General features: G+C 45.2%; 1 protein-coding gene across 1 annotated transcript in view; it reads left to right on the top strand.

The window, feature by feature from the left end:
* LOC126224081 (epidermal growth factor-like protein 8) overlaps positions 1–12,674 on the top strand; it is a 184,426-nt gene that overhangs the window by 36,716 nt on the left and 135,036 nt on the right. The gene's annotated exons all lie outside the window — the stretch shown is intronic.

The raw sequence follows: 12,674 nt of genomic DNA, 5'->3' as shown, positions 1-12,674 counted from the left end.
ACAACGTCGTGTGCCAGATTTTATGCATTCGTAATCGACCTCGTGACCCCTCTATAACTGTCTTACAGTATTGTACGAATGTTCAATAAACATATTAATTACTAAACAATATCCCGATTATGTCATGGAAATTTATTCATTTTACAAACCAATTTAGTCACGTTATAGTAAGTTCACAGAAAAGTAACATGATAGTGTGACAGTTATATGGCCATCCCCTAGACATTTACCAACTCAACAAACCTCAGTAATCGCTTACACACTTAACGTAACCTTTTCACACGAAAATGCTGTGTAAGAAAAGTTAGTATGTCGCAATAGGTCATGTTTGTTTTTCTGTATTAGTCCTCATCTTTGACTAACTCAGTCCCGTTCCCATAACCTTTTTTTTATTCTATTAGACCGTATGTGTACGTTATGAGATATATTGGTGTCTATAGACCTTTCAGTAGACTGACTGGACAGTTGATTTCGAGATTGACATTAAAGGTCAACGATTCTTTTGTTATGGGTGTACTGTAATCGGGTGAAATAGTACACAATTTCCATCTTGTCGATCCTTGACTTAGAGGCCTCTTTCTCAGAGATGTTTCGGTCCATCCACTCCCCTATACAATTAAACGTACGTACCTGATTTATTTTCCCACACATACGAGTAGTTCTCTGTGACCTTGCTTACGTTCTTTATGAAATGTGTTTGCTCAAATGAAATCTAAAGTCCCACCTCGCTGCTTCTGCCTGAAGTTGATTTGTCAGTTATGCGATTGCTTCGAGAGTATCTCCTGAAGTTAGTCATTTATCAGCCTCTTACAGGCAAAACTGACTCAGTTCTTAACATACAACGTACCCAGTTTTTCACGTCACTTTCGGGTAAATTTCTCTAGAACAAAACCGAACCACACGTTCATAGGATTCATCGACCTATAAAAAGCGCTCATAAACAAAAATTGTGCGATATGTTTGAAATCCTCAGAAAAATGAGTATTAGCTATAGGGAAAGACGGGTACCACAGAAACAGTACAGGAACCAAAAACGAAAAATCGGAATGGGAGCCAAAAAAAGGGTTGTTCCAATTAAAAAGTATCTGAGACAGAGATGTACTATTTCTCTCGTCTAGCTCCAGCAGTAGATCTAAAAAGCAATTATGGAAGTTAAAGAAGAGTTCCGGAGAGCGGGAGTGTTACTGATTATCTGGGTGAAACGAATCAATAATAAGATCCGCTAATGGCAGTCTTAACTTCATGACAGTAAGGAACAACTACGGGACCTGTTGAATGAAATGAACAGCCGAATGCCACAGCATATGAATAGAGAGTAAATCAAAGAAAGACGAAAGTAATGAGCAGTAGCTGAAATGAAATTGGTGAGAAATGTAACATCAAAACTGGGGACCACAAAATAGGCGAACTGAGCAAATTCTGCTATCTAAGAAGCAAAGTTACTCATGCTGGGTGAGGCAAGGAGGAAATAATAATCAGACTAGAACAGGGAAAGGCCAACGGCCTTGCCACAGTGGTAACACAGGTTCCCGTCAGATCACCGATGTTAGGCGCTGACAGGGTAACCATCCAGTCAGCCGAGCGGTGCTGGCAAGCGGGGTGCACTCAGCCCTTGTGAGGCAAACTGAGGAGCTACTTGATTGAGAAGTAGCGGTCCGGTCTCGTAAACTGACATACAACCGGAGGAGCGGTGTGCTTACCACATGCCCCTCCATATCCGCACCCAGTGACGCCTGTGGGCTGAGGATGACACGGCAGCCGGTCGGTACCGTTGAGCCTTCATGGCCGATTCGGGCGGAGTTTAGTTTAGTTTTGGTAAAGAGGGATTTCCTCGCTAAAATTAATATGCTAATATCAAACATAGGCTTCGATTTGAGGAAGAAATTTATGAGAGTATATGTTTGAGACACAGTTCATTGTAAGCGAATCATGGACGGTGGGAAAAGAATCAGTCGACAAGGATTTTGAAAATTATGTGGAGTGTGAATAGTAGAGGCAAGAAATGTACGGAAAGCTCGATAAAGAAGAAGGGACATAACGATCTTAAAACGTCACAGAATAACTTCCATTGTACCAGAGAGAGCTGTAGAGAGTGAAAACTGTAGGGAATGACAGAGATTGGAATATATTCAAGTAATAAGAGAGAACGTTGGCTTCGAGTGGTAATCTGAGATGCAGAGATTGGTACACGAGGGGCGTCTGTATTGGGTCGCACTGAACACCCACATAAATGACAAAAGAGAAAAAGAAACGTAAATTAAACACTTGAACTCAATAATCGCTAGAGCGGGATAATCATGAGTGTCGTTCGCTAGTGAGGAAAAAATTTGTGCGTTTGGACGCCAAACGGGTCAAGCGCTCTGCTTAGCCTCGCCGTCGGGCACTCTTCCCGTTTAAAAGTGTTGTCACAGTTGCCGAGACTGTCTTCACCGGTTTGCGGCCATTTCTTAGTGCCCTTCACGTTTGCCAGATACAACACCCGGACGCGTTAATGTTCTCCGCGGGTCAGAACGAGATCCCGTCGAGTTACGGTACACAGCATGTCTCACCGGTCCCGGGCTGCTCAACGAACGCTTCTTGAAGGCAGCGCCGTTCGCGGATAAAAAACATTAAAAAAAAAGAGGAAGGCAACCGCGGAATCGGGCGAGCTGTTTTATGTCGCCGCGCCAGATATCTGCAACACGCCTCTTGCGCTACTTTAAAAGTCGCCGACCAAGTCTTGCGCCGTTCGTCTCTGCGGCGCCCTGGCAGATTTCTCCAATTAGCGACGGATTATAACACTGAAACACTCTCAGAAAAGTTGCCCCTTCTATCTCTCTTTCATCGCGTGTTCATTTGCTGGCGCGTCACCAGTAATCAAACTGGTTACATTTAGGTACTCCCAGGTCTAAAGTCTGAAACTGTTGCGTTTTCTTTTCGGTGAAGTTTGTACCTGTTCTGCTGGGGACCTGTTCGCACCATTCCATATTCATCGTCAGTCGCTCTCATTTATCTTTACCCCAAAGCACTTTGTTCGAGCTCCGTCTCCGCAGCTGAGCGAGCAGCCTCTCTGACTGCCACCTGCGATAACTGGGTTTAGTCCCTGGTGTCACCAAGCACTCTTATCAACTGAAGACATAACGTTGCTAAATGACTCCGCCGTCATATTGTGGCACTTTGTTGTAAATGTCCGTCTTCATCATACACAAGCAAAATCTATAACAGGCCTGGTGATACATAAGAAAAACAAAATATATTTACATGATTAACAGTCATGCATACCATAAAATATTGTGGTGTAGTTACCAGCGTTATAATCTACACATTCAGATACATAGTAAGTGCTGGAGGATGCATCCGGTACTTATACAAATAGCTGAGGCCAGCAGAGTACACTGTAGCTAGAGTACATGAGTAACCAGTACCGTGAATTTAATTGTTAAAATGGAGTATGCGAAAACATTAATTAAAATAACTTCATATGGTAAAACGAGCTTGTGACAATAAAACATAAACTGACATACAATAAGTAGTATTACATCCATAATTAAGATCCACATAAAAGTTGTAAATACACTACTGGCCATTAAAATTGCTACACCAAGAGGAAATGCAGATGATAAACGGGTATACATTGGACAGATATAATATACACTCCTGGAAATTGAAATAAGAACACCGTGAATTCATTGTCCCAGGAAGGGGAAACTTTATTGACACATTCCTGGGGTCAGATACATCACATGATCACACTGACAGAACCACAGGCACATAGACACAGGCAACAGAGCATGCACAATGTCGGCACTAGTACAGTGTATATCCACCTTTCGCAGCAATGCAGGCTGCTATTCTCCCATGGAGACGATCGTAGAGATGCTGGATGTAGTCCTGTGGAACGGCTTGCCATGCCATTTCCACCTGGCGCCTCAGTTGGACCAGCGTTCGTGCTGGACGTGCAGACCGCGTGAGACGACGCTTCATCCAGTCCCAAACATGCTCAATGGGGGACAGATCCGGAGATCTTGCTGGCCAGGGTAGTTGACTTACACCTTCTAGAGCACGTTGGGTGGCACGGGATACATGCGGACGTGCATTGTCCTGTTGGAACAGCAATTCCCTTGCCGGTCAAGGAATGGTAGAACGATGGGTTCGATGACGGTTTGGATGTACCGTGCACTATTCAGTGTCCCCTCGACGATCACCAGTGGTGTACGGCCAGTGTAGGAGATCGCTCCCCACACCATGATGCCCGGTGTTGGCCCTGTGTGCCTCGGTCGTATGCAGTCCTGATTGTGGCGCTCACCTGCACGGCGCCAAACACGCATACGACCATCATTGGCACCAAGGCAGAAGCGACTCTCATCGCTGAAGACGACACGTCTCCATTCGTCCCTCCATTCACGCCTGTCGCGACACCACTGGAGGCGGGCTGCACGATGTTGGGGCGTGAGCGGAAGACGGCCTAACGGTGTGCGGGACCGTAGCCCAGCTTCATGGAGACGGTTGCGAATGGTCCTCGCCGATACCCCAGGAGCAACAGTGTCCCTAATTTGCTGGGAAGTGGCGGTGCGGTCCCCTACGGCACTGCGTAGGATCCTACGGTCTTGGCGTGCATCCGTGCGTCGCTGCGGTCCGGTCCCAGGTCGACGGGCACGTGCACCTTCCGCCGACCACTGGCGACAACATCGATGTACTGTGGAGACCTCACGCCCCACGTGTTGAGCAATTCGGCGGTACGTCCACCCGGCCTCCCGCATGCCCACTATACGCCCTCGCTCAAAGTCCGTCAACTGCACATACGGTCCACGTCCACGCTGTCGCGGCATGCTACCAGTGTTAAAGACTGCGATGGAGCTCCGTATGCCACGGCAAACTGGCTGACACTGACGGCGGCGGTGCACAAATACTGCGCAGCTAGCGCCATTCGACGGCCAACACCGCGGTTCCTGGTGTGTCCGCTGTGCCGTGCGTGTGATCATTGCTTGTACAGCCCTCTCGCAGTGTCCGGAGCAAGTATGGTGGGTCTGACACACCGGTGTCAATGTGTTCTTTTTTCCATTTCCAGGAGTGTATTAGAACTGACATGTAATTACATTTTCACGAGATTTGGGTGCATAGATCCTGAGAAATAAGTACCCAGAACGACCACCTCTGGCCGTAATAAGGGCCCTGATACATCTGGGCATTGAGTCAAACAGAGCATGGATGGCGTGTACAGGTACAGCTGCCCATGCAGCTTCAACACGATACCACACTTCATCAAGAGTAGTGACTGGCGTATTGTCACGAGCCAATTGCTCAGCCACCATTGACCAGACGTTTTCAATTGGTGAGAGATCTGGAGAATGTGCTGGCCAGGGCAGCAGTCGAACATTTTCTGTACCCAGAAAGGCCCGTACAGGATCTGTAACATGCGGTCGTGCATTATCCTGCTCAAATGTAGGGTTTCGCAGGGATCGAATGAAGGGTAGAACCACGGGTCATAAGACATCCGAAATGTAACGTCCACTGTTCAAAGTGCCGTCAATGCGTACAAGAGGTGACCGACACGTGTAACCAATAGCACCCCATACCATCACACCGGGTGGTACGCCAGTATGGCGATGACGAATACACGCTTCCAATGTGCGTTCACTGCGATATCGCCAAACACGGATGTGACCATCATGACGCTGAAAACAAAAACTGGATTCATCCGAAAAAATGACGTTTTTCCATTCGTGTACCCAGGCGCTCCTGTCTGTGATGCGGCGTCTAGGGTAACCGCAGCCATGGTCTCCGAGCTGATAGTCCATGCTGCTGCAAACGTCGTCGAACTGATCGTGCAGATGGTTGTTGTCTTGCAAATGTCCCCATCTGTTGACTCAGGGATCGACACGTGGTTGCACGATCCGTTACAGCCATGCGGATAAGATGCCTGTCATCTCGACTGCTAGTGATACGAGGCCGTTGGGATACAGCGCGGCGTTCCGTATTACTCTCATGAACGCACCGATTCCATATTCTGCTAACAATCATTGGATCTCGTCCGCAGCTCGTTGTCGTGCGGTAGCGTTCTCGCTTCCCGCGCCCGGGTTCCCGGGTTCGATTCCCGGCGGTGTCAGGGATTTTCTCTGCCTCGTGATGACTGGGTGTTGTGTGATGTCCTTAGGTTAGTTAGGTTTAAGTAGTTCTAAGTTCTAGGGGACTGATGACCATAGCTGTTGAGTCCCATAGTGCTCAGAGCCATTTTTTTGCTCAGAGCCATTGGATCTCGACCAACCCTAGCAGCAATGTCGCGATACGATAAACCGCAATCGTGATAGGCTACAATCCGACCTTTATCAAAGTCGGAAACGTGATGGCACGCATTTCTCCTCCTTACACGAGGCATCACAACAAAGTTTCACCAGGCAACGCCGGCCAACTGCTGTTTGTGTATGAGAAATCGGTTGGAAACTTTCCTCATGTCAGCACGTTGGATGTGTCGCCACCGGCGCCAACCTTGTGTGAATGCTCTGAAAAGTTAATTATTTGCATATCACAGCATCTTCTTCCTGTCGGTTGAATTTCGCATCTGCAGCACGCCATCTTCGTTTTGTAGCAATGTTGATAGTGTAGTAATAACGGGAAGGTCCTAGTCTGGCAAAGTAAATAACATACTATTGTGTAAAAGCTAGAATAAAACGTTTAAAAATAACATCACATCTGATTTCATCCAATATAAATGGTTCTGAAAGCCTGCGACTGTGAAAACAATAGGTTTGTTTGTAAATAACTTATTTATTTTATTTTATTTTTCGCACGACGCGTTTCGGGAAATGATTCCCACTTGAAAATGCGAAAGCTAGCCGGGGTGGCCGAGCGGTTCTAGGCGCTACTGTCTGGTACCGCGCGACCGCTACGGTCGCAGGTTAGAATCATGCCTCGGGAATGGATGTGTGTGATGTCCTTAGGTTAGTTAGGTTTAAGTAGTTCTAAGTTCTAGGGGACTGATGACCTCAGAAGTTCAGTCCCATAGTGCTCAGAGCCATTTGAACCACTTGAAAATGCGAAAAATAAAATTAAAAAAATCGAGACTGGTAGCAGATGAGTTATTTATAAACAAACCTATTAACATCACATCTGTTAATTGAAACCTTCTAGCATGACAAAACAGTTAAACCATATCCGTAAGTGTAGGTAATTAACAAAACAGTGACTGTTAATCAGAAACTCGATAGTCGATAACACATCGGGAGTGGCTTCTGTGTATAAAGTTCTTGTTTCCCTGTGGCGGAGCTTTCGGTAAAAGGCCCAGTCTCCTCGCCGCTGGTGACCGGCGCACACCACCACACGTCTAGGTTTCTGAATACATCAGAATAAGCATTCAGATTAAACTCATTCTGTTCATTCAACAGTAACTCTGAATGCCGTTTTCCGTTATACAAATTTCTATTCTTTCGAGTAGGTTCAGTAATTGTCCCTTTGGTTCCTTGTGGAACACTTCCGTATTACCTTCCGTGTTTCCAAATGTCCACCGGAAGCACTCTTATTTTTGTTATATGCATGCTCTCTAAAACGAGTCTTGAATTCTTTCCCGTCTGACCGATATAAAACTTGTCACAGTCTTGGCAGTTGATCTTACAGACACCAGATTCTAAATATTTAAAGGTTCATTATATCACGGTGCCTATACCTGTTTACCCCGGCTACTTGTCTAATCATATTTAATTCTTCCACTTCATCGTTAGGGCTGAGTGGTAATTTTAGCATCCTGTTGATCATGGTTCTCAAGAATGCCATTTATGTTTCTTATTTTGTAAATAATCGGCACTGTTTTGTTAATTACCTGACACTTACGGTTATGGTTTAATTGTTTTGTCATGCTGGAAGATTTAGATTTATAGATGTGACGTTATTAATAAACTTGTTATTTTGACTTTTACATAATTGTGTGTTATTTACTTTGTCAGGCTAGGAGCATCCCATTACTACTATTTACTATTCCACATATAGTATGTCAGTTCATGTTTTATTATCAGACGCTCATTTTGTCGTGTGAGGTAATTTTAATTATTGATTACGAACACCGCGTTTTAACTATCAAATTTACAATACTGGTTCTCATGTACCATAGCTATAGTGCCCTCTGCTGGCCACATTTATTTGTATAACTACTAGAGGCGTCCAGACCATCACCAGCGCTTAGTAGGTACCTACATGTATACATTTTGACGTTGATACCCACATCAGAACATTTTATGGTATGTATGGCTGGTATGCATAGCTATTAAACATGTAACATTTTTTATTTTTTTTTTTGTGTATCATTAAGCCTGTTATAGATTTTGCGTCAGCTAAATAAACTTAATTGGTTACACCACTGTTTTCCTTATTTTTAACAATAATGAAGATGGCAGTATCCGCAACCGATAATAGTGAATTATAAAATTTGTGTGATCAAGACGGACATTTACAAATAAAGTACCAAATATTCTCCTATTCAGACTCGTGACGACGACAGAACATCTAGTGGAAGGGGAAGAAGTGGTTCCTGATTCTGAAACAGACAGTTACGACTGGGAAAATAATCATTACACGTAACTGTGGTCTAGTTGCGGCGTATTTAGAGGTCTTAGGTTGACGTCGAACTGCCCTTTGCTCCGTCTCGTAGATGCGGTGATGACTGATTCACAAGTAAGTGAGAGCGAAATTCTGAATCAACTCATATGCTACATTTTTTACTGGACTGAAAGAAGACATGTCCATTGCTGCTGAATAGAGCGATTTTAAATGTCAATGCATCAAGAACACACTGTGCTACATCAATGACTGATAACGAAAATGCGATCGTACGGGGTGCCTTCAAGGATATGTGATTGGCTAGATGAGTCTTTGATTTACAGAATCCAGTACATTATACCAGATAGCGAACCTTTCAGCAGAAGCGAAAGTGAAACAGAACGTCCTCCAAGGAAATGTAAAACGTCCTTCGAAATTCTTAATTTACATAAAACATTTTATCAGACAACGTTAGCAGTATCATCAGATTATTCGCTGACTGTTCTGTTGTGTAGAATAAATTATCGTCCTTGGATGATCGTACAGAAATGCAGAAAACGATGGACGTGATTCCCACTTGGTGTAGTGAATCGGACCTCTCTTTCAATGCTCGTAACAAAGAGAAAAACACTGGATTACAATATTAGTGGTGCGCATCTGGAGTACGTCACAAGGTACACATAATCTCATCAAAAGTTTTCGTATGTTTAAGGCCCTAGACATAGATTCTAAGAGGGGCATTTGTCTGCGCTCGGAAAATTTCTAATAAAAATTGTCGTAGTTTTAGGCATGTTCAGCACTCAAGCGTTATTGGTTATAAGGCTACTGACAATACTGAAATCACTGCCGGGACCAAGGGGAAGAATAAAGTTAATTTCAATAAAACATTGAGTATGACCTCTAATTCAAGAAACAAAGGAACAATGAATTATTCAATCTATATGAAATAATGATTACTGGTTATTTTGAACAACAGAGCTACTCTCCTGTCCCCATCATAGCCTCACGAATTCCTGGCAGAAACAGTGATTCGAAGCTTGGTGACAGCTAACGAAAATCATGTTCTCATCAAATGTACTCTGCTCCTGAGACTGGCAATCGTATGGAACCCTTCAAGTGCGGGACTGACCTCCCGTAATGCGCCTACTGTCTACGACCGTGTCCCCTCAATACGTATCTTTTTGTTCTGACCTTCGCTCTATTTTCCGACGAGCAGTTTCTTTTAAAAATTGCAAAACACTGCAACCTAATAGCGAGGTTTCCCTCCAGAACAGAGTCCCTCCAAAAACACCGCATCGTCTTTAGACGACTGTCAGATTGACTTAGAAACAAGTGCCCTCGCTCTGTGCCCGTGACGCCACATTCAAACACTCCAGTCCTACGCCTTCGAGCTCATGGCACTAGCCTCGCGTCTTAGGACTTCCGAAATGACGGAAATGAGGCTAGCCCATTACTTTGAGAGCTTCGCGTTTTCGAAAGCGGCCGATGGCTGTCTCCAACGCCGTTCTGCAAAAACATGCGGAAAGAGCCCCGACATACGCCCTCAGCGTCCCACAAGCAGCTAGAGGTCGTAAACGCTGACAAAGGATAGCTGACTCCTGGGACACTCCTGTCTTCCCACACAGTGTCACTCTAGGCAACATTTCCTGTTTCCCCGTTCTCAACTCCACTGCCGTATGTCTTCTCACAATGGCAAAAACATTCAGAACGATTGAGTCCTTCGCCCTGTTAGAGGATAGAATATTTATATAGCGCAGTTTACTATGAGTCACTGTGGCACATGCCCGTTGATAAGGTATTCGTACCAATCCTTGTCGTTCTCCTTCTCTGAATTATGGAATCGATGGCAGAATAAAAATGAAGTTGACATGCAAATTTGTATGCCACCTTTCATGCTTCACCTTTGTGTCTGAATGTCCTTGGAGGAATGGCAGCCCATTATCCCTCAAGAACCGAAACCGGGAAAGGTAGTACATTTGGAGGTTGGAGTCTGGAGAGAAGTCAACACTCTAGCTGATTCCTAAACTGTTTCATGGCGGAGTTAATGTAAGCATAGCCTTCTACGTCCATTGTACACTGAAGCGCCAAAGAAACCAGTATAGGCATCCGTATTCAAATTCAGAAAACGCCGGCCGGAGTGGCCGTGCGGTTCTAGGCGCTACAGTTTGGAGCCGAGCGATCGCTACGGCCGCAGGTTCGAATCCTGCCTCGGGCATGGATGTGTGTGATGTCCTTAGGTTAGTTAGGTTTAATTAGTTCCAAGTTATAGGCGACTGATGACCTCAGAAGTCGCATAGTGCTCAGAGCCATTTGAACCAAATACAGAAATATGTAAACAGGCAGAATACGGCGCTGCGGTCGGCAAGGCGTGTATTAGACAACAAGTGTCTGGCGCATTTGTTGATCGCTTACTGCTGCTACAATGGCAGGTTGTCAAGATTTAAGTAAATTTGAACGTGGTGTTATAGTTGGCGTACGAGCGTTGGGACACAGCATCTCCGAGGTAGAGATGAAGTGGGGATTTTCCCGTGCGACCAATTCATGAGTGTACCGTGAATATCAGGAATCCTGTAAAACATCAAATCTCCGGCATCGCTGCTGCCTGAAAAATATTCTGCAAGAACAGGACCAACAACAACTGAGGAAACTCGTTCAAAGTGAAGTGAAGTGCAAGCCTTCCGCAAATTGCTGCAGATTTCAATGCTGGGTAATCAACAAGTGTCAGCGCGCCAACCATTGAACGAAACGTCATCGATATGGGCTTTCGGAGCCCACTCGTGTACCCTTAATGACTGCATGACACAACGCTTGACGCCTCGCTTGGGCCCGTCAACATCGACATTGAACTGTTGATGACTGGAAACATGTTGCCTGGTCTGACAAGTCTCGTTTCAGATTCTGTCGAGCGGATGGACGTGTACGGATATGGAGACAACGCCATGAATCCATGACCCTGCACCTCAGCAGAGGCCTGTTCAAGCTGGTGGAGGATCTGTAGTGGTGTGGGGTGCGTGCAGTTGGAGTGATATGGGACCCCTGATACGTCTAGATACGACTCTGACCGGTGACATGTACGTAAGCGTGCTGTCTGATCACCTGCGTCGATTCATGTCCATTGGGCTTTCCGGACTGGGGCAATTCCAGCAGGACAATGCGACACCCCATATGTCTATAATTGCTACAGACTGGCTCCAGGAACACACTTCTGAGTTTAAACACTTCCGCTGGACACCAAACTCCTCAGACATGAACATTAATGATCATAACTGGGATGCCTTGCAACGTGCTGTTGAGAAGGGATCTCCACCCCTCGTACTCTTAACGGATTTATGGACAGCCCTGCAGGATTCATGCTCTCAACTCCCTCCAGCACTACTTCAGACATTAACCGAGTGCATTCCACATCGTGTTGCGGCACTTCTACGTGCTCGCGGGAGCCCAACACCACATTAGGAAGGTGTACCAGTTTCTTTGGCTCTCCAATGTAACAGTCAATAAAATTCTTCTGGGTAGTTGGCAGCATTATCAATATTTAAAATTCTTCCAGCATTGTGGTCAATGTTATAAATCATCTTCCGCAGATTTGTCGGCAAAAACGCTGAGGAAGGACATTTGCAGCAGAGGCCGAAACTTTGGAGGAATTTTGAATGCTGACAATGCAGCCACATACCCAGAGGAATTTTATTGACAATGCTCCATTGGTTTCAGGTCGGTACAGTAGGCCAGGCCAAGTCAGGAATCTTATAGTGCAAAATCATTGCTTCAAAGAGTGCTGCTGTATGATAGGATGCGTCCTCATGCAGATACATATAGACTTTGTCTTCAAACTGTTCATGTAGTGTACAGAGCACACAATGATGCAAAATGTTTTCATTACCCTTTCGCATTTAGAGTTTTTAAGCGTAATAAGGGATCACACCCTAGCCATGAAAAATTCCCCCATATTGTAACACCACCTCCTCCGTACTCCATTGCTGGCACTACACACTGTGGCAGGTAACGTTCTCCAGAAATTCGCCGAACCCAAACCTTTCCATTCGATTGCCACAGCGCGGTTCATCATTTCAAATCACTCGGTTCCAGTCATCTACTATGCAGTGGCGACAATTTTTGCACCACCTCACTTCAAACATCACCTGCCGATCAAACCGATCGGCAAGATACCAGTT

The sequence above is a fragment of the Schistocerca nitens genome, chromosome 1 (assembly GCF_023898315.1).
Source record: "Schistocerca nitens isolate TAMUIC-IGC-003100 chromosome 1, iqSchNite1.1, whole genome shotgun sequence".
Lineage (NCBI taxonomy): Eukaryota > Metazoa > Arthropoda > Insecta > Orthoptera > Acrididae > Schistocerca > Schistocerca nitens.
Note: the sequence above shows the minus strand (reverse complement) of the source record. Positions and strands in the feature narration are given on the sequence as shown.